Here is a 21,121-nt window from a genome sequence, read left to right as displayed (position 1 = left end):
AGCATAACACTGTAAAAAAGAAATCTTCCAGGAATATACAGTGTTTTGTGCAATACCTTGTAACCAAGTTAAATATCACATTGCACAGGACACCACAACTTGTTCGAGCTGCAAGAGCAAAGATATCTTATGAAAGGTGTTCTGAAGGACTTTAACCCCTTGTCAAACAATGTACAGACCAAGAAAAACCTAGATAGGTTTTTTAAATTTATTTAGAATTAACTGGAAGACCTCTATTTTTCTGCTTCTTGCTGTGCAATAATTATAAATTTAAAGACACTAAGCAGCACTTGTTGAAAAATTTGATGAACTATCTGATATCTAAAGCTGTTTCTTTGATTTGAAACTGATATTGTGTAAAATTAGGTTATAAACTCTTTCTTAAAGCCTGCCTCATGCTATCAGGACAATTTACTTGAAATTCTGGAGTCAGTTGGCCAACTACAAGGCCAAGTGATGAGCCAACATGATGGTTGTCTGACAGCTCTTCAGGAGTTCCTCACACTTGTATTTTTGGGTGGATAGTGTGGTTTCAGTGAATACAAGTAATCTGCTCAGTGACACTGGAATTGGGTGTGGTACCAAAGGTAAACTGCAAAAATAAGTATTTTGTGAAGTGGGACCTGGTTTAAAGAGGACAAGTCTGCTTTTATTTCCAGGTCAGTGAGGGAATCTCAAATCAAAATATCCTTCCTTCAGCACATTGACTGTTCTCTGAAGCTTTTCTTCTACTGTTAAAGCTCTCTGGCATTGTGGGTTTTAGCATCATCATTATCCAACTTCTGAATCTCACAGGTTTGCCAATCAAAACATTTCTGCATCAGGCACTGCACAGATACTTTATAGGGACGACTACTTAGCTGATTTTTTGTGACTGTGCCTTTACTTGGCGGAGTTTTGGGTTTTTTTTTTTGTTGTTGATTTGTTTGGTTTTGGTTGAGTTTGTTGTTTTCTTTTTTAATTGATAAAACCATTTGAAACTTGTTATATGTAACCTGTTATGAACAGTACAGAAGGAAGGAAGCAACTGTCAGGCTTCAGTGAAAGCAGTCGATGCCCTAACATCACTTATCTCATGAGACCATTGCTCAGCTGCTTGAATCCTGCTGTGGCAACATCACAGCTTTTAAGGCAGTGACCCAAAGGAAGGTGGTCCTGCTCTCAGGAAGGGTGTATTTTTAGTGGCAGTGAGGGGAGAAGGAGGACAAGGAGATGGGGAAACTGCTAGAGGGCAGTAAACAACAGATGATTCAAGTTGGATGTTCTTTCCATTATTTCTGGCACAAAGCAGTGGGATAAATTTAGAATCTTCATTTCTATGCCCCTGACTGTCTTTAAGGTGAAAAATTATGGAACTGTTGAAATGTTGACACTTTCCATAGGAAATAAAAAGTCATTTATTGACAAAGTGTGTCCGTGTTGCTTCCCCAGCAATCCTACCCTTCGGCAGCACAGTTTTGTGCATGTTTATGAGGCAGGTACTTCTCCCATAAGTGAAATACTTCAGTGTTGCTGTTAATCTTCAACAGTTATATAGCCATGTGTCTGATCAGCATATCTTCTTTATGTTGTACCTGGCAATATTGTAATATCACATTGTTATAAGAATTCCACAGTACTTAGTCAAGTTATAGCTCCATGAGATGAAAATGTAGTGGAGATTCACTGCAGGTGTAGCTTAGACAGATATTTTTATGTTGAAATGTAAATTTCTTTGGTGTAAACTTACACTGCTGTAGAAACAAAACTAAACTTTAGTTATATTCAGATGCTAAATCATTCACAAGAGAAAAAATATTCTGGTTTAAGACTTGGTATGATTAATTCCGTATGTCAAGAGTAAAATGGTGTATTTCTCTTTTCACAGGAAAAACAAATGACCATTAGTTCTAGCACTGACTTCTGATTACAATTTGTCATCTTTGTTTATTTCACAATTAGTGTACATAGATTAATAATTACAATTCCTGAACCTGATAATTTATGCATTAGTATTTAGCCCCTGTCATGTCTTTAATTTTTGCAATTAATTGTTTTAATAATGGAAAGGTTAATTGCACTATTCATCAGAACTACTCGCTGTGAAATGGTAGACAAATAAGAATCTTTAAAGATAAAGGGCATGCTGAGTGCTCTGAGCTGTCATTCCAGCCCAGGGAAAATCGGGGAAATAGCCAAACAGGTTCACTCAGTTGCTGAGATTTCAGGCATCAGAACTGATTCCATTAAGGCAAAAAGAATTGTACCACATTACAGGTCACTAAAAAAAAAAAAATCTTCATTGAACAATATCTGATGTTCTGCTGCCTGCACTGTGGCAGGGTCCATAGACATGCACTGCTCCTCAGCTCGCTTTGAATGCTGCTGTTTAAAGTGTGTTTTCAAATATCTTTAGGACTCCTGTCAGAACCTGAGTGCTGCTTATGTCCTGATTAATCCTTTTTCCTGCAAGGTCAAATTGTGTTGCTGCTTGAACCTGTCAGCCAGCTGCTGCTCAGCCATTAGAGCTGGGGTAAAGCAAATGCATAATTAGTGTGTACCTCTGGTTATACAGATACAAAGTGCTTAATGACCCCTTATTCTAAACATGAATGAAATATGCAGGTGTAAATAACTGCAAAAATGACCAGACTGGGATTTTCAAGTCCATTTTAGTTTTGATTTATTGAAATATTTACCTGAGGAATTGGTTCATTAAGGTGAGAAGTGGTTTGTCCTGCTATAAAGGTGAGAACTTTTCATCTTTTTATATGTATGTAGTAAAGTCAGGGGCAGCGTGTCCTTAAAGGAGAAGACAAATTATAATTCTGGAGCCAATCTGAGACATTTTAGCACAGCCCCTTGGTAATCTTCATTCATGCTATTGACAAACCCTACCCATTTTGGGCACAGAAAAATAAAATAGTGTCTAGTGATCAGAGCTGTCAGTCAGTCAATGAAAATTGTGTTTTATAAAGTCGATGTAACAATATTAAACAAGACAAGTGTCACTTTTTCTGCAAATAGGATTATAAAATGGCAGAGTTTATTGAAATTTACACCTTAGCATCTGATTTTCACTTTATATGTATGAGTGTCCCAATTTGCAACTGGACATAGGATTGCTGCCAGTGGTAGACTTAGTGAGAGAAACTCATGACAATTCCCACCTTCAGTTAGACAGACATAAGCTTATATTAGTGCAGACTTTTCTCAGGACATGTGCAAAAGATAATTTTCATTCCTTTTAAATGAATTATCACTATTAAGTTGTGCAATAGATTCTAATTTTATTTTCTGTGTAAGAAAGTAGCTAAAGGACCTCTGAAAAGCACCAGACTGATTTCTAATCCAACTATGAACACCATAAACCATAAATCTCCAATAAGAGCATGTTTTCATGATCCAGATATTTGATAGGATCCTCTCAGGAAATACACATTTTCTCTATCCCTCAATATACTTTTCCTTTCTATATTGGGCTAAATCAGTAGTATTGTGCAGAAAATGAAAGTGAGGGACAAAAACGACACAGTGAAATATGTGTGTTAGAAAATAAACTTGATGATAAATAGCCACTAATTAGTTTTTGTTAGATGACAACCTTTTAACTTTCCTTTTCTAAGCTGTATTTCATAATACTCCATGTGATTACATCTGGACTGCAGAGATGCTTTCCTTAACATAGCTGTAATTAAGGGTCTCTCCATGTAAACAATTTTGCTGCAATCTTTGTTCCATTGGCATCAACGTAAAATATTTTATTTATTTTTCTGGGCGTGAAAATTATATCTGTCTTTTCTAATTGCACCACTTGTTTCATTTCTCTTCTCTCAACCCACAGCCTGACTGCCATTTGCAGCTGACCAGCACTTTTCATTCCAAACACAAAACATACTCCAAGAAAGGAAATCAAATGCTTTTATTAGGTAGCTTTCTGAATTCCAGTACAAATACTTTTTACAAACTGTGTATGTTCCTACATATATATTTAATATATAGTTCTGCAGGTTTTTCTTTCCGATCTTTCGCACAATTTTTATTCTTCCTGTGACCTCACAGAAGCTGATATTCAATATCAAGGACTTTGACAAATGCAGGACACCAACTATTCAGTCACACTTTCCTCTGGATGTGATGAAAAACAGGTTTCTCAGCTCTTGATGGATATTGGCTGAGAAATTCTCAAGTTTGCACTGAGAAGTTCCAAGGCAGAAGGGTGGGGAGGCTGCTCTGGGCTGGAGGCTCCATCCCACGCTTAGATGGCACTGCTGGGCACGTGTCTGCTTTAAATACCAGTGTCTGGAGAGATGGGTGCAAAGGGACACACAGATGAGATCCATCTGAGGCGCTGGGATTGTGCAGGAACAGGGAGGGATAGTCAGGATGGTGTAAAGGCACAGGCTTGCCCTGCAGTGATGGACCCCAGCTGAGGGAGATCTGCCCACCCCACCCCTAAGGAAGCAAACTACGAGAGTTTTGTTGTGTCTCCACCAAATCTATGAGTTACTGGTGTATTGTTGGGTTTGGTTATAACCTGAAAATAGGCTCAGCCTGATAACAGTGACCCTCTGTATAAACAGAAGCTGCACTCACAACAGTCCAGTTGCAGGATCATGACCTTATCATGAAGTCTTTGAGGAAAAAACAGTTTCTTTGTGTGTACTAAAGGTTAACTTATGGATCCTCTCACTAATGTAGGGTGGAGCTATTCTGTAAGGCCCAAATGTTTCTTCAGTCCATTCTGCTTCAAGGGAAACTCAGGTCTTGCTTTACATCCCGTGTGGTACTTACTTTGTGAGCAGGGCTGCTCTCAGCCTGCTTTCCTTGCAGGGCACTGGGCTGTGGCTTTTGCAGGGGTTTATCTCAGTGGTCACTAATGCCCAGCTATGGTCCAGCCTGGCCCCCTCCACAGAAATGTCTGTATCACCCGCTGTGGAGCAGCAGAACTTGAGCCAGAGGAATTACTTGCCTGCACACTGCTCTAATCAGCTGTCCAGTGATGGAATAGTGAGAAAAATGTGCTTTTAGGTCATTGTTGATCTTGCCTGTTATGAAGAATTTTGGTGTAGCCATAGATGTTACTCTAATTAAAGAACACAAGTACTAACATAAATTTAGCATCTATTTTCCAAAGAGAAATAGTACTAGGGGTTTTTTTACCTAGAGATGAGCTATTTCCTATGATAGATTTTTTTCCTAGGACTATAAGCTGCCTTTACAGGCATCCAATGAAAAACTTAACACCACTTAAAAATAAACCTTGCATTAAGTATTTCTGGCTGAAATACTGTTTATAACAGCATAGTGCTAATTATGCCTGCTTTTCTTCCTCTAATGTAGTGTGATTCCAGATCATATGTCAGAAATTGAACTTTCTGATATTTATTAATACATTTAAGTGATAAGCAAAAATTACCTATTGGAAAACATAATAACTACTTATATATAGCAACTCATCTCCACCACAAAGATGGATTTTAAGCACCAAACAGAAGGTTTTGTACTTTGGCTGTGCTGATGCTGAAGGCATCAGTTAAATTAGAATCCTTTGATATGTTAATTATTTATTGTTGTAAATTATGCATCCTCTAAAATCAAAGAGACACATAACCTATAATTTATTATTCATTTAGCATGAAAACTTGTCTTCATATAACAATTTCTCTGTTAGGTATGGAGTTCTGATATGAAATAAAAGCTTTTAATATGGGCTACAGTTGAAACATAAAAGAGGTTGAGGTTTTTCTGAACATGTGAAAATGATCTCTCTGACACAGTTTAACCCCTACAACTTTGCTAAGCTTTTAAGTTCACTGGATGATGTACAGTTATGGATTCAGTAGATGTGGGCTAAAAGTGACTGGAGTTTCATTTGTGTATCTGTTTTTAGAAGATGGCTAGGTGGAACTGGGCTTTGTTAGTGCAAGAACTCTGGAGAGCAGCTACATGTGTTTTCATTTGCAACAAATTTTGCAAATCTTGATTGATTTTTTTTTACATTGAGAAGGAGGTTGTGAAATTCTAGGACTGTGTCTGACTTGATCTTTGCATTTGTTTTATTCTGTTTCAAAGTTTAGAACAAAATTGCAGGTTTTGAATTCCAGACAAACCAAAAGAACAGATCTACACTGCAGGATTAGAAACTGGGGATATTTGTGCAGCTGGAACAAAATTGTAAGCTTTCTCAAACCACAATTTCATGTCTTCATCCTCCTCTGTGCACTGGGCATTCTCTTGGTGTTGGAGCAAGATGTAAAGTAGATGCTAAGTCTTGCTAAGATCCTGGAATTTCTTAGAGACTTTTTTGTTCCAGAAGAGAATAGAAGGGCGTAGGCAAGATATGGTTCTCTTTCTGACTAAAAGGAACAGGAAATGGTTATGCATATGTCATACTCATGTACAGAGCATGTACTGAACACACCATAAAGTCTCGGGGTCAGCAGAGAAAGAAAGGTCCCATTGAGCTCTTAATTCTAAGATTTTGTTATAGAAGAAGAAATGCTACATTGCAAAATAGTTTAGCAGAATGAGTTTTAGTGTGAACGAAAAAGTATGAATAGAAATGCAGGAGAATACAAGTTATGACTATGTTCTTTAATTTTTTCAGCAGAATTGCTTTTATTTTCTTATGATATTAAATGCCTAGGGAAATTTCAGACTTGTACATTTAGAACTACTATATAGCATTTATAGTAACATATTTGGAATTACTCTGTATGGAAGTGTGTATACCAAATGTAAAATCTTCATAGAAAGAGGTAAGAAATCTGTGTAAGAACAGGTTTTGGAGAAGTGCCCAATTCAGCAAGTGTGTGGCATCCTCTCTTGATCAACCAGTAGATTTTTCTTCATCTGAGTTATAACAAAGTTGTAGCACAGTAAGAGTGGGAGTGAAATGTGAATGCTAAATCCATCATGTGATCTGATGAGATTAAGACTAAACTGGGCTGAAGAGTATGAGATGAGGAAAAAGTCCCTAGAGCATGTTTAAGCACTTAAATTTGTTTTCTATACCTCTGTTCTGGCCAAAAGCAGTGGACAAAAACATTGTCATCTCTAAGAGTATCTGCTGAAGAGTTCTTCCATGGGTGTGGATGTCCCTTTTCTTATGTTAAGCATGCAAGACTCATGCACGTTTGTACATAAAAATGAAGGAAATGTTTGTTAACAATTTCCACTGATAATGGAAAACTGCCAGATTAAGAGAAAAAAAAATAAGGTGATAACAGTAAAGTTCTTGTAACAAACCCTGCATTCCATGTCATTTTGCCTTTTAGATGAAGCAAGGCCTTTCCTTCTCTACCCTAAAACTCTTTAAAGCTGCTTGTGTCCACACTGATTTTTTTTTTTGAAGAGAAAAATGATCCAAAATAAGGAAGAGTTTTTCAATAGTTCTTGCAAACTCAGCAGGGAAGCCAGGGGCTGTCAGCTCTGTTCTGCATGTGAAGTATTTTGAAGAGCTCCAGAGCTCAGCTAATGTTTCTGAGGCTTCCTTAAGGAAAGGTCAGTGCAAACTACAAGAAGCTGTAGGCAGCAAGTCAAAATAAGAGACAAAAATGTATATTCTTCCATCTTTTTTGGTTATGTTAACAAGCTCAGCTATTCAGTGCTTTTAATGGTCAGTGTCAAAATAAGAATATCGTCAACCATCTTGTAGAGATAATGCCAGTTGTTATTTGCATAAATGTAAGCTCTCTGTATATGTGTACACAGAAGTTCTGGTGTAGTTGCCTACTTCTGTTCTTTTGTTTCAATAAGCAATTGTTTTTCCTCTCCCTTCAGTCAGTTTTCCTGTTTGCTAGTTGACCTTAAAACAAGCTTGTTTTTTATGAACTAAAATCTTTGTTAATACACTTCTCTGTAAGAGACGAGCTGACGTGTGTTAACAATTTCTGTTGTTCCTGGTGTTCTGTTTGGTTAATTACTATTAAGACAACTGTTTAAGATTGGTACATACTCCCAATTTTTTTGTTGAACTCAGGTCTCCCTCAATATTATGCTGCAAAAAGACATCCCTGTCATCAAAGGGTTTTTCCTGTAATTTCATATAACAAAAGATGATAATGTTATTTTATAATCTAGGACTATATTCTGTGTAGTATAAGTGTTTATAATGTTAAACCCCCATATTTATTACATATTCCATCTTGCTGCTGGCATTCTTATTAATGCTTCACTTAGCAAGGCAGAAATGGTACTTCTGCTCTTTACAGTGCTAGAAAAGATTGAAAAAACTCTTTGTGCGCAAATCACAAGAAAGCATAACTTATCTGTTACAGAGCAAGGAGATTAAATACATGGCCATAAACTCCTTGCAATCATGGTGACTGAGTAGAGGCCTCTTCTGATTGCTTTAATAAATCCTTTAAGTATGCTTTCAATCTCCCAACGATTCCTGACAGAGCTCGTGTGCTGTTGTTGTGCATCTGCCGACATCTGAAGTTCCGGTTATGAATATTTTATGTGGCTTATCACTGCACTCGTGTCCCTAGTTTGGGAGATGCTGCTGTGCCATTTGTTAGTGCTTGTTAATGCTGTACTAGGCAGAAAAAAAAGGAGGGATATTTAGTTTTGTAATCTACCCTTTCATTTCCTTTTATGGGAGATATAAAAAATAATGATGGTGAATGATTGATGAGGTGATTGCATTTCACAGATTTTGAGACCTTGGGGCATTAGCAAAATCGTTTTGAGGACTTGTCTTGGCTTCCTGTGTGCAGCGTATGAGGGGTAGGTCAATGGTATTGCAGTGGTGGGGAATGAAACGGGATACTGGGAAATCTGCTGTACCTGTAACTGCTCAGTTGCTCTTTCCTAGTGTGGGAAACCAAAGCTGAATACACGAGTGTCCTTGTGAGAGCAGTTGTGTTTGCAGCTCAGTTTCTTCTTTTTAGTTAGTTAGAGATATGTGGACACTTAAAGATATTTAGATCCCACCTGTAAGACTACATGGAATGATTCCCACATACATTTGGACCCAGCAAGCTCCTTTCCATGCCTACCAAACACACTTGCACACCTCTATAGGAGCACTCCTGTACTCATAGGGGGTGTGTTTTGGTGGAGGGTAAGACAAGCTAGTATGCTGTCCTGTACTGAATTGTACTTCTTATTTGGGATTGAGAGGCGTATGACAATGATGTAACCACAGCAATTTTTAAGTACTCTTTTTGTTTGGTCCCACCAGGAAGGAATTAATACTTGTATGACACTGTGTTGAAAAGCTGCCAATGTTAAGTACAAATGAGTAATGAAATAAAACGGGATTTGGTTTGGTACCTATTTGGGATTCCTTTTCAGAAAGACTTCATCTGACAGAGTTTATAGCCAGTATTGTTTGCAGAATAACATATTTTAAGTTAATACTAGTAAATACAGAATGCGAATTTTGGACTACTCAGGAGACTGTTTTCAAAACTTATTTGATGTGTTAAGATCTCTGGGGACAACATAATTACATTTTTTTTTCTAGTATAGATCCTGCAGTATATTCCTGTAAAACAATTCCACTTGTGGCACTAAACCATGTAATTTGGGTTAAGAAATTTTGCAAATAAAGTAATAAATGTTAAAGCAGACTCAACAATGTAATGCTATGTAGAGGAGAAACCACTGCATGAAAAGTGCAAATGTGTCTGAGTTCAATAGTTCAACGAGAGCATTACCTGACTATCTACATTTGAGGATATAATTATATTGGCTGATGCCTGCTTTCAGCACATGTAGACAGCAGATCTATGTAACTATACATAAAATTAAAGGCAATTTACTACCACTCACCTTTAGGTTTTTCTTTTTACCTGTCATTATTTGTCTTGGCAAGAAACGGTTTCCAGAAGAAACCTGACTGGAGATTTCATAAACTTGTAAAAAAGATGATGATGCATTTGGACATTAGGGGTAGAACAAGCCTGCTTCTTTTCAGAAATTCCCTTGCAGAGTTGTCAGGGACTATATTAATTTCTCAGGTCTGTGTTTTATGACCATTCTTGCTAAAATGTGAACCAGGTTCTTCACTGCAGTTTAATTTGTTGAGGTGTTTGTCCAGAATGTGTTTATTCCCTTCTTTCAGAGATTTAGTGTGTATTCAAATATTCAAAATTGTCACATAAATAAGCTATTAGCTTCCTGTACCTTCTGTATCCTCAGAAATGAGTTATTACTGCATCAAAAGCAGATGGAGAATTGTCTATTTTAACTTGGCTGTGGTTTTAGCAACTGAGATAGCACTTAGATGGACAAGAATACTTATACAAATATCATCGTAGGAACACTAAATTTGTATTTCCTTCCTGCAAAAAAGAAAGAACATGTATGTAGTACTCAAATAATACCAAATGTGCCCAAAGATTTTGATGAATATCAGCAAATCACTGAAGCTTTGGGGGAATACAGAACCATGAAGGTGATACTTTCTGATTTTCACTACAGAATGAAGTGTCTGGGATAACGTATAAGATAAAAAGAGTTTATAGGTCCCAGGGATTTCTGTTAGTAAAAGCTAAGAATAATGGCAGCTAAAATGTCACAATTTTTCAAGAAATTAATAGTGTAGGTCAAAAGAGTTTTCTTTATAATTATTCTTTAGTTCTTTTGAAATACATTGGCTTAAAAAAGGTATAAACTATTTTGCAAGGCCATGCCAGGGGACTAAATGTTTGTGGGGTGTTGGTTGGCTTTATTGTTGCTTGTTTTCTATTCTACTGGCAGTTTAAAATTCAACATGAAGACATATAAGATGTTTCACATGTTTAGATTCTTGGAAATAGTTACTCTTGAAACCGAGAAATGCAGAAATTATCAAAGTCAATTACTTATCAAGACAATTACTGGAATAAAGTTGTAACTATTAAAATGCATTGTCTCAGCCCCTGATTGTTATCTCCAAGTTTTAATATAATTTCGTGACCAGTTCTAAATCCACAATTAAGTGTTGGATGTGTCTTCTCAACTAAAAACTGATTGGGGGGCAAACCATCTCACCTCAAGGATCTTAATGAAGTGAGAAAATTGGTTTCAAATTAACTCTTTGTGATCACTCCCCTGAAGAGGAGAGGACCAGCTGATAGCAGTTCTAGTGTCCAGAGGGCTCTGCTCTTTCTGAAGGGTCTGTTCTTTGAAAACTCTGCCAGTCTGCACTTGCACCCTGATGCTCCAAGACTTTATTGCTCTGGATAAGATTTGCCTTTTCCCTTCTCACTGGAACAAAATTTTCCCCTGTATCTTCATCCTGCTCCTTCAGTATTTCTGCTGAGCCCAGGACTCCCATAGGTCTAGCTGATTGATTTCCTTCCCACATTTCTTCCTAAGGCTGTTGCACACATTTGAAGACTCTCCTTTTCATCCCTGGGCCCTCTTTGCTTCCAGTCAGGCTGATCAGGGGCTGGCTGTCCACATTCCCTGATCCCTCCAGCTGGCAACTTTCAGACTCGTTTCTCCATAGTAAAGCCTAGGATTTTTCACTAGGATACTGACAGGTGTCATTATTTATTTCCTGCTACTAAGAAATTAGTCTTTGACTACTGTGCCAAAATTGCCTTTGGGGGGGTCACAGTTTAGTTGGAAGTGCATTTTTTTAGAGGCATTATTTTTTAGTGGCAATAAAAGCTGAATTTAATGTGCTGTGCTCTAAATTTTATCAGTTGGATGAATGTGTGCATGTTGTGATACTCATAAGCATTCTCCAAAGAGAAACATATTAATTCTGATGTATCCAAGTATGTTCATAAATACTAGTTGCCTTAAAATTTTTTCTTAAAATTTTCTGTGTTAGTTAACTTTTTGACTGATATTGATGGGGTGCTTTGCTAAGTGAATACTTATGAAGATAGAAACAACCTAAACCATGTTTTTCTGCTTTTTAAAAATAATATAATATGAGCATATAAGGAGAATGATGCATGTTGAATAAAACTCCATGACAGTGTTCAGGACAAGAATCTCTCAATTATTTTCTTATCAGAAGAGCATCCATGGAGTGATTGAGAATACTGCTGCTACTAACAAAAAAACCCCCAAAATATTCCTATTTGTTAATTCATTATTTTATTGTGGAACTTTCAATACTTGAGGTCTTGTAACCACAGTTCTTGTCTGGAGTAAGGGAACACTTGAGATCTGTGCCAGCAGGGCTGGAAAAGTTTGAAATCATTGACATTAAAAGCTCCAAACCTAGAAATCAACAGAAAGAAAAGAAGTGGGCCTAATATTTGTATCCTCAAATCTGTTTTGGCATTATAGAAATTCCCTTCTCACTCTGCTTGGTAGGTAGCCATAGGCAGGGCATTAGGACAGCTATTCTGGTGTTTTCTCTCCACTATTTATTTCTCCTAGAAAGAAAATAATTGGACCAATGTAACTTTGTATTTGCTTTATAAGTTATTTTAGGAGCTGGAAATACCTCACAGTATGCAGTGAGATGGTTTTTCTTTTCCTGCCATTTCTTCCCCACTTCAACCTTGCTCTTTTGCCATCGTGACTTGAATTTAGTTTGGGTCTGGTTTCTATAGTAGGTCCAAATCAAGCAATAGTAATAATAATAACAGTGGACAATTATTTCTGTAATCTTATAATTGGAAACTCAGTAATAGTTTGATGTGGTGCTGCTACCCTAACTGAAACATACCCCTGTTTTAAGGTATTCAGAATGGAGCTTTTGGGAGAAATAGTTTTTGTTGTTACTGGTTTGACTCAAATATAAGTGCAAGATTCCTTTACCTGAGAGCAGAATTTAAATTCCTTAGGGATTGAAATTTTCTTTTTGCCTGAGAGAAAAGGTACAGAAAATAGTGCTAAAGTTAATATAACTAGGAATTTAAAAATATTTTCCAGCAATGATGTGTAATCCATCTGAAGTTGTTGAAATCTGTGTGAATAAGAAAAAAAAAGTTTAGCAGAACCAGGATTTATTTATTGATGGAAACTGGAGAATGGGGATACAAAGCAGAGCTCAGAGTAGTCTTGTATCAGTGCATTCCACAGAGCTGTAGGAGAGTCCCAAACTGTCATGCCATGAGGAATGAAGATGTCCCTGTCTGGAGCTAAGGCATGGAGGGTGACTCTCATGGAATAGCCCCTGGAATGAGCTGTGCTCTGCTGCCCTGGGGTAACTGGGGAGGCACCTGAGCCTTCAGTGCCACCACCAAACCCATCACCAAGCCTGTTGTGAGCAGGTGCCTAAAACAAACAGCTGGGGCAGTTCATGGGGCAGCTCCTCCCCCCTGCCTTTTGTCCTGGTGTGTCCCCAGCTCTGTGCACTCCACTCTGGCACAGCAGCACTTCCCTGGAGGGGAAACCAGGCTTTGAGCAAACTCCTAAAGCTGCATGCAAGAGCGAGGTCCTGCAGGTGGTCTGTTCTGAAGGGTTTCTTGTGTGACTTGTGGTTACTTTATGTGCCAATTTTAAAAGATGAAACAACTCACATTCACTTCTAATCCTTAAAGTTCCTTACATTAAATAATACTGAAAAGACTTAATTCCCAGTGTTAATGAGTATACAACAATTAACTCCTGCACTGCAGTGAAATGTTTCCATTGATTTTTTTAAAGAGTTATCATTTACTGTACTGATAGCTAAGGTATCATTTTCCCAAATAAATTTAGCAGTTATTCCATTGTCTAGGCTTCCACTTATGAAAGTTGACTCCTGTTAGCCACCCCTCTGTGGTGACTTGTGGGGAGATTGAACAGAAAACCAAACTAATGCAGACATTTTTGTCTCACAAAATGATTAAAGCTGATGTAAAAAGAATCATTAGAATTGAAAACATTAGGATCATTAAAAAGCCATTAAATCACCTCACTCCTCTGATTTATTTAACAGTAACCTTATTTGGCCTCTGTTTTAAAGTCAGAGAATCCCATCTTTTGTCTCTAATTATTGGCAGTCACCCACCATGCAGTAGGAGGATGTGTTCATCATGAATTTCTTCTTTTTATGTCTTCTTTTAAGTTAATTCTTCAGCCTCTGCAGATCTTGCAGCCACTTTGGCCACATGCTTAAACTCAAACATAAATAGATCAATTGATATCTGTACAACTGGTTACCTACTTAAAGACTAATGTTCAGGCTATCAGGACCTATTAAAATAACCCACAGTGAACTCTACTATTACCTTAATGGATCATATTTAATTCCAAGTGCTTTACTTACAAATGACATCAGAATTTTAAGCAGTGTTTGCTGTAAAAGCTGTAACTGAGGTTCTCTGAAGCATACTTTAGCTCCTATAAAAACCCCAATTTTTTTTTAACCCAGCATAGCAGTGGAAATCCCAGACCATGATGAAAAAAAGAGACCTTTGTCACAGTTCTCATTTGATGCTGGCTCTTGTCACTTAATGACTTGTACAGATGATTGACTTTAAATATATCTGCTGCCCCATGGAGATCAGGGAAGCTATTCATGTACTTAATAAGCAAGCATATTGAAAGGTTTTATGTGGAGAACTAGAATTTTCAAAAGGGCTTTTTATCTTTATGAAAAGACTCTTAATTTCAGTAAACAAGAATAAAAATAAAATCATTCTTGTTTCTTAAAGGAGACTACAAGTACTTTTGAAAAAATGCTGAAAATAGGTGAAAAATAATCATTTTGGAAAGACTGTGCTCAAACTACTGATGGAGCTGTTGGACATACTGAGAGAAACAAACCCAAGATTTTTATAAACATTTTCAGATAAACTTGTACATCAGCTGTTAATTCTGAAAAACACATATTCAGAAAACAAGAGTGACTTAAGAAACAGTGAGAGGAGTTTCACAAAATATTCTCTGACAAAAACCCTCATGAAAACTTATGTTTAATGTATACCTGTAATTTAAAAAGCCATAAATAAAACACACATTTCAGGAGTATCCCTAGTTTGCCTCCCAGGATACTCCACTGAGTGTACTATGCTGAGTTTTTGTCATAAGAATAACCAGGAGCAGGTTCTAATATGGGACAGCCACAGTTATGGGTTCTTGTCTGGGTATAGCAGGGAACTGCTCTCCATAGTTTGTGACTGTTTGTAGGACGGTGAATTGACATCCAGCCTCATTTTGCCAAAAGTCCAATGTTCATAAGAACATAATTCCCCTGGGGGCAATTTGGAGTGTACATCTCAGGCTTTAGGAACAAGATACTTGAGAAATATTCTCATTTTTCAGAACAGGTTGATGGATAGTTAAGCCCATTCTGTAGGTGCCTAATCTTAAGCACATTAATAGGTGTCTAATCCTTTCACTCTTAAGACCACCATTTTTTTATATTTATATAATATATATTGCACTGGTGCTGTATATTAGTGTTTATTTCTACACTAGTTTCCATCTTACCAACATTAATCACTGTTGTTTTGACACTTCTTCCAAAGTTCTTTGCTTTGTGACTGTTAAAGCATCAAAATTGATCAGTCACATTAAAACTAACTCATTATTTTGAATCTTACATTATATTATGGACTGAGCTTTATACTCTGAATGCTTTCCTGACAATTCCTCTGACAATTGTTTTCAAGAAAAAGAGGAGTGGATGTGGTCATGCTTTAAATGATTTAAATGTTTGAAATTTTAAATTCAGTGGAAGTGAGGTGCTTGTCTAATATGGTTGAAGGGAGAGAAAATAGTTCTCAGAGAAGAATGTAGATATTGGACTATCAGCTGTTAACTGCAATTTTCAATCTAAGTATCTCTAGATGTATGTTCCCAGGAGTATATCTGGAAATCAAAAAGTAACTTGGAGACTGTAACTCCAGTATTCAATAGCAGAAGGGAGTCTTTTCATTTTTGAGAGGGATGTGCCAGAGGAGTTGCATTTGGGGAAAGTTTGATGGGAGGTCTGCTTCCCTTCTTCTGTAAAGAAAGTAGCAGGAGTTTAATAGAAAGTTATTCTTTTATGTGCTCCAAACACCATGATCCTAATAGGACCAAGAGCATAATTCCTGGTGCTTCTCTAACATTCCTCAAATCCTTTAGAAAAACTAGATAAAAAAATAGGATTTGAGGCTCAATGTTAATGCGGGAGTTCTGTAAGGTTTTACTCATGTAAAACAGGGCAGAATAGACCAGATCTCAAATCTGGGGACTGTACCAGATGACTTATCAAACCTAAAGCTGGTCCCTGGCAGTTTCTGTACTATCTGCTTTACTTTCTGTAAAACAGTCAAGCACACTCTTGCTTTTTCTTCCTGGTATTACACCCGTGCATAATTTTTCTCTTCTCTTCTCTTCCTGCAGGTCATTTGGCTTGACCTGTAAGTCTGCAGCAGGCAATGAGATAGGAAGATAACTGCCATAGGTAAGTGCTTCTTAAAACAAAAGGTACATGTCAATCATTTACTATCAGGAAATGGAACAGACTTTTTTTGTCTAGTGTTGCTATGGTGAGAATTGATGCCATGCTACTGATAAAGCTGTCATTTCACTATGAACTGCTTCTGGCTGGAGCTGTGGTTAGAGCATGGTTCATTAGAATATTGAAAATGTATATATATTAATACCACTTCTTTCACGTGCTCACATTTTTTCATCACTGAATGGCGTGGTGATTAATGTCCCAATTAACTGAATGGTAACTGCTGGTTGGGCTTATTGTGTTAACATCACAAATTCTCTTCTAGATGTCATTGTCCTCCCATTGACTGTACTGCTCAGAACTGGGATGGCCTGAGGCTGTATCCATGTTCAGCAAAGGAAATTCTCAGACATTCAAATCTGAGATTTGCAAGGGCAGAAATTAAACCAAAATACAAGACAGGACTGTACCTGAACCTGTCTGATCAGTGCTAGTACATGTCCTTCTTTAAAGCTACTGAAGTTTTAAAATACAAGAATGAGTGAGTAAAAAGTACCGGTGTGGTGACACCCTGGTGACATCCCCACTGTGTGTGTCTGAGATGCCAGTGGAAAAGACAGGTATCTTACAAAGATTAAACTTTGTAAAGATTAAACCTACTAAAAAGAAGCATGATGATATATAGAAAACCAGCCTGAATGTCCTTTCAGCTGGTGACCCAGCAGTATAAAGCCTTGCAGCCCTTTGGAGAGAGGTTTCTCTCTAGAGAGCAATCAGCAAATGCTGTGCTTCCTTTTAGAACTGTTACCAACTATACAGAAATAGTTGGCAAACTGCTTTTCCTATGGATTTTATTTATAGCACGTTGGAATAATGCATAATATTTTGTCAGCTTCATGTACAGTGTTGGAGTAAAGTGTTTAATTTTGAGAAGAAAGCTAGAGCATCATTTCTGCAAGAGTTTTGCCCTCCTCCATTCTGCAAAATAGTCACTGGGTCTTGCCATTAATGGTGTTTGTTATAATAAATTAGAGAGAAAAAGAGAGATCAGAGTGTCTTTGCACTGGGCGTGTTAGTTGTACATTTGACTGATAAGGCTAATGGATTATTTTTTTTGCAAGACTGCCACATGAAAAATTGATGCACTTTGTAACAATTGATATTAAGCACCTCTTCTGCTCTTTGTGAAAATTAAAGTAGCTGCTTTTTCTGTGCCCAGCTCAATGCAAGATGGACAAATTGAAAGATTTATTTTTATGCTAACTTGTGTCAGTGTACTTCAGGAGTAGATGCAGGATCAAAATTACACAGTCATAAAGGTGAAGTCCTAATTTACTTCCCAGTTTTATTTCAGCTTACTTTTCCATTGCCAGGAGGCATAAAAGTTACTGAGTTATACTACATTCACCTCACGCTGGTCTCCTATCAAACAGAATATCAGTGGAACACCTCCACAGAGCTCCCTACATGAAATTGTCCTTTTGTATGTCTCATAATCGGCTGCAATGTGACCAAGCATCTGGTGGTGACAAGCAGATGTCTTTGATTTATTGGCTAATATCACTGCTTGTTAGTGGATGGTTGAGCAGGAGACTAAAAGAGCATAAAATCAGAGAGAATAAATTATGAAGGCACCGAACTGTGGCATTATAAACTCCTCCTTGTCACAGCTGTGACATCTCCCAGGAAATGTGGAATGAGAGAGACATCCCCTCTTCAAAGACAGTGGCCACTGTTCAATGATTTTGAATAAAATAAAAAACCCCAAACAAACAGCTCAAATCCACCAATATCTTGCCTACAGGGGTAATTTTCTCCTGTTTCAAAGCAGTTCATCTGCTTGGAAATGGAGTTGATTAGCATCTAATTTAGAAGTTTGGGGAATCTGAAGGATGCTGGGGGTAAGAGGGATATCTCTGCTGTGACTGGAGATATGTGGTTTTCTTAAGGTGCTGTCTAAGAATTGGATCAGAACCCACACTAGAAAATATAAGCTCAAGGTTCTGCCTCTCACTTTCAGCCTTAGTAGTCTTGCTAAGCAGGAGAGTGTGCTTGGTCCTGTTGTGCAGAATGGTTCCCATGCCTTGTCCCAGCTAATGCATGGATAAGATGGGAATCAGCTCTCCAGGCTGTGGTGTGTTCTGTTTTACAAACAGCATATAGGTCACTAAGACATTCAGGTCTGTTCTGCATTGCAGATTCTTTGTGGGCTTAACAGGAGCATCTTGATGGGCTGGGTGTGCAAATACATGACAAAAGTCCCAAAATGGGGGATCTGCAGAATCTGAAATGCACTTGCCATTTTTTATCCCCTTTTAAATAGTGAGTACCTACCAAATTATACAATGTATGTGACTAAATACCTCTGACAGTCCCTCAGGACAGAAATGCAATAGATCTCAGCTATTATTCATTGCTGACAATTATTTTGAGCTGCAGAGCAGTGATAATTCTGACTACTTACAATGTCAAATAAACATTAGGTATATGTTTATTTAATAAATCAAGTTGAAGTATGAAAGGAAGAAGGTACTCACTATTTCACTCCTGGGCAGTGATGAGAAGTTAAACTGACTCATGGCAACAAGCCATGAAATGATTCAGTAGGAAGCAATTTAAAAGTTATGATACCTTTCAAGGAATAACTATGGATATTACATATGTAATTGACAGGTTTGTGTTAAAATATTTATGTAAATATTTTTCTCCTCAAGTGATGACTAAGAACCAATTCAAATGGGTAAGTCAAAGTCTGTGCATGGTTCCAGTGACAAGTTTAATTTTATTATTTCAATTAAAATCCAGTGGGAGCTCTTGCAAAGTTTCCTTTTACCTATTGGATGTTAGATAAGCTGTAGCCATAACGAGGAGGTATTCCTTGTACTTTTAATGAGCAACACCAGTAACTGGTTACGACTGACTGAGGAGTGAAAGGAAACTTTTAAGGGTGCCCATTGGAACTATTTTGCTGCTGCGGTTATCTGAGGGTATTAGCCTTGAGCAGATTCTGGGAGCTGCAGAAAGAGGCTGCACAATTAAAAAAGGCAGGAAGGAGCTGAGTGGTAGCTCTTAGTGCAGGGAAAGAGGAGCACAGGCTAATGACACGAGACCCTCAGGCAGAAGGAGCCAGGGCGGGACTACAGAGCAGTTCCATGGCAATGCCCTAAACCCATTTGTTCAAGGATTTCAGTTGGCAAGTGGAAAACCCAGGAATTTTCTGAAGGCGGTGTTTGTGTTTTTATTTATTTTATTTATTTATTTATTTATTTAATTTCCAAATATTCAGGAAGAAAGTCTTCATAATAGTTATAATCAAAAATATAATCAAAAGAGACTTGATGTATAACATCACAAAAAATAAAATTAATCTCCTACTAAGGGAAATGTAGACTGAGGGCTTGATAAGACACAGTTGCAAAGGGTGTAGTCGTGATGCTTAGTGTTTCAATATATTTCTCTGTGTAGCCTTTTTTAATTTTAAATTATTTTTTTTTCATGTGAGAGCTGTTCTGTCTAATGGATTTGAATGTACTGAATAGATTTGAAAGGATTTCCTTCATGTTCACTTTATTTCTGAAGCAGTTCAGCCTGTTTCAGCTTGGAGTTACAAAATGGAACAAAGAGGAAAATCTCCATAAAATATGCATACAATTTTTAATAATGAGTTCCAAAAATCTCTCCTATAAATAAGAACCACTGATCAAATCCTTGTGTGGATTTTCTATAAGAAGATAAAGATGACACCTTAAGACAGAATTCTGTTGTTTTTCAGGCGGTGGCTGTGTGTCAGTCAAAGCATTTCTGACAGTGAAAGACATTAAAAAGCCACAAACACACAGAATCTTGAAAGACAAATGAGATGGAAGATAGTCTATTAATAGAAAACATAAAAATAAATACCAGCCAAAACAACAGCTTCATTCAGAGTGTTCAAAAAATCAACTTGTCAAAAATGTCATAGGCATCATGATCTTAGTGGATAGACTTCACTTTCTCTGGGGTGTTGCTTCTCTAAATAAGAAAAGTAGAAGAAAAAAACCCCTAAAAATAACTTGGGTGTAGGAAAAGTAAAATATCTAAGAGGTGAGACTTTAATTTCCAAGATGTGCTGCTTCAAAAATAAGGGAGGTCTTTCATTTAAGAATATGGAACTCAGGAAATGTGAACTTATTGCACAGTCCCACCAAAGGCTGCAGATAACCTGGGCAGGGCACTTACCTATTTCTTGGTTCACCAACCATACAATGGGAATTTTAACTGCATTGTCACTTGATGCAAATTTATTTTTGGTTTTGCCACCTCTACAGCTGTTTGCTGGAAATGTGATTCATGAACAAAATAGAGCTCCACTTGTATTCTTCAGCTGGTTTAGGTCCTATAAATGCTTTCTGATTTAGCACTTTTAAAGATAAATGGTTTGAAATGTACATTCAATGAAAGGTCTTTCAACAATTCCAAAGAGCAATAGTTGATTTTACACAAAATGTATACTTAGATATCTAGTTCGGGGTTTTTTTTTTAAGTATTAGAAAGAAATTCTCCCTGTTTATAGGAAGTAAATAGAATGTGTGTTTCTGAATTCACACCCAGTATTTACTTTAACTTGAAAATTCTAATGTGCTTTGTGCTCTGGGGATAATAATTTTGTTTTATCCAGACAACTAGCATTCATTATCTGTTCCTGATGAGACTGTATTTTCCAAAGGTGTCCATAAAGAGGTGGATACAAACAGCTACAAAGAGCAGGTTGTTATTAAATTTTTTATTTAATCATCTAGAACATGTTGGAGAGCCTGAGTTGAGCTGTCTGAGTGCCTGAGCTGAAAACAGAATGTGGACCTTGGTTTCCAGTGCCCATTGTCT

At 37.3% G+C, this 21,121-nt stretch overlaps 1 protein-coding gene across 1 annotated transcript in view; it reads left to right on the top strand.

Moving 5' to 3' along the window:
* TENM2 (teneurin transmembrane protein 2) overlaps positions 1 to 21,121 on the top strand; it is a 1,665,603-nt gene that overhangs the window by 375,176 nt on the left and 1,269,306 nt on the right. Inside the window, exon 8 of the mRNA XM_051794292.1 lies at positions 16,201 to 16,261. The gene's annotated coding sequence lies outside the window, so the exon portion shown is untranslated. The remainder of the gene's footprint in view (positions 1 to 16,200; positions 16,262 to 21,121) is intronic.

The sequence above is a fragment of the Manacus candei genome, unplaced genomic scaffold (assembly GCF_025592945.1).
Source record: "Manacus candei isolate 608988 ecotype Guabito, Panama unplaced genomic scaffold, ASM2559294v1 h1tg000037l, whole genome shotgun sequence".
In the NCBI taxonomy this organism is placed as follows: Eukaryota; Metazoa; Chordata; class Aves; order Passeriformes; family Pipridae; genus Manacus; species Manacus candei.
Note: the sequence above shows the minus strand (reverse complement) of the source record. Positions and strands in the feature narration are given on the sequence as shown.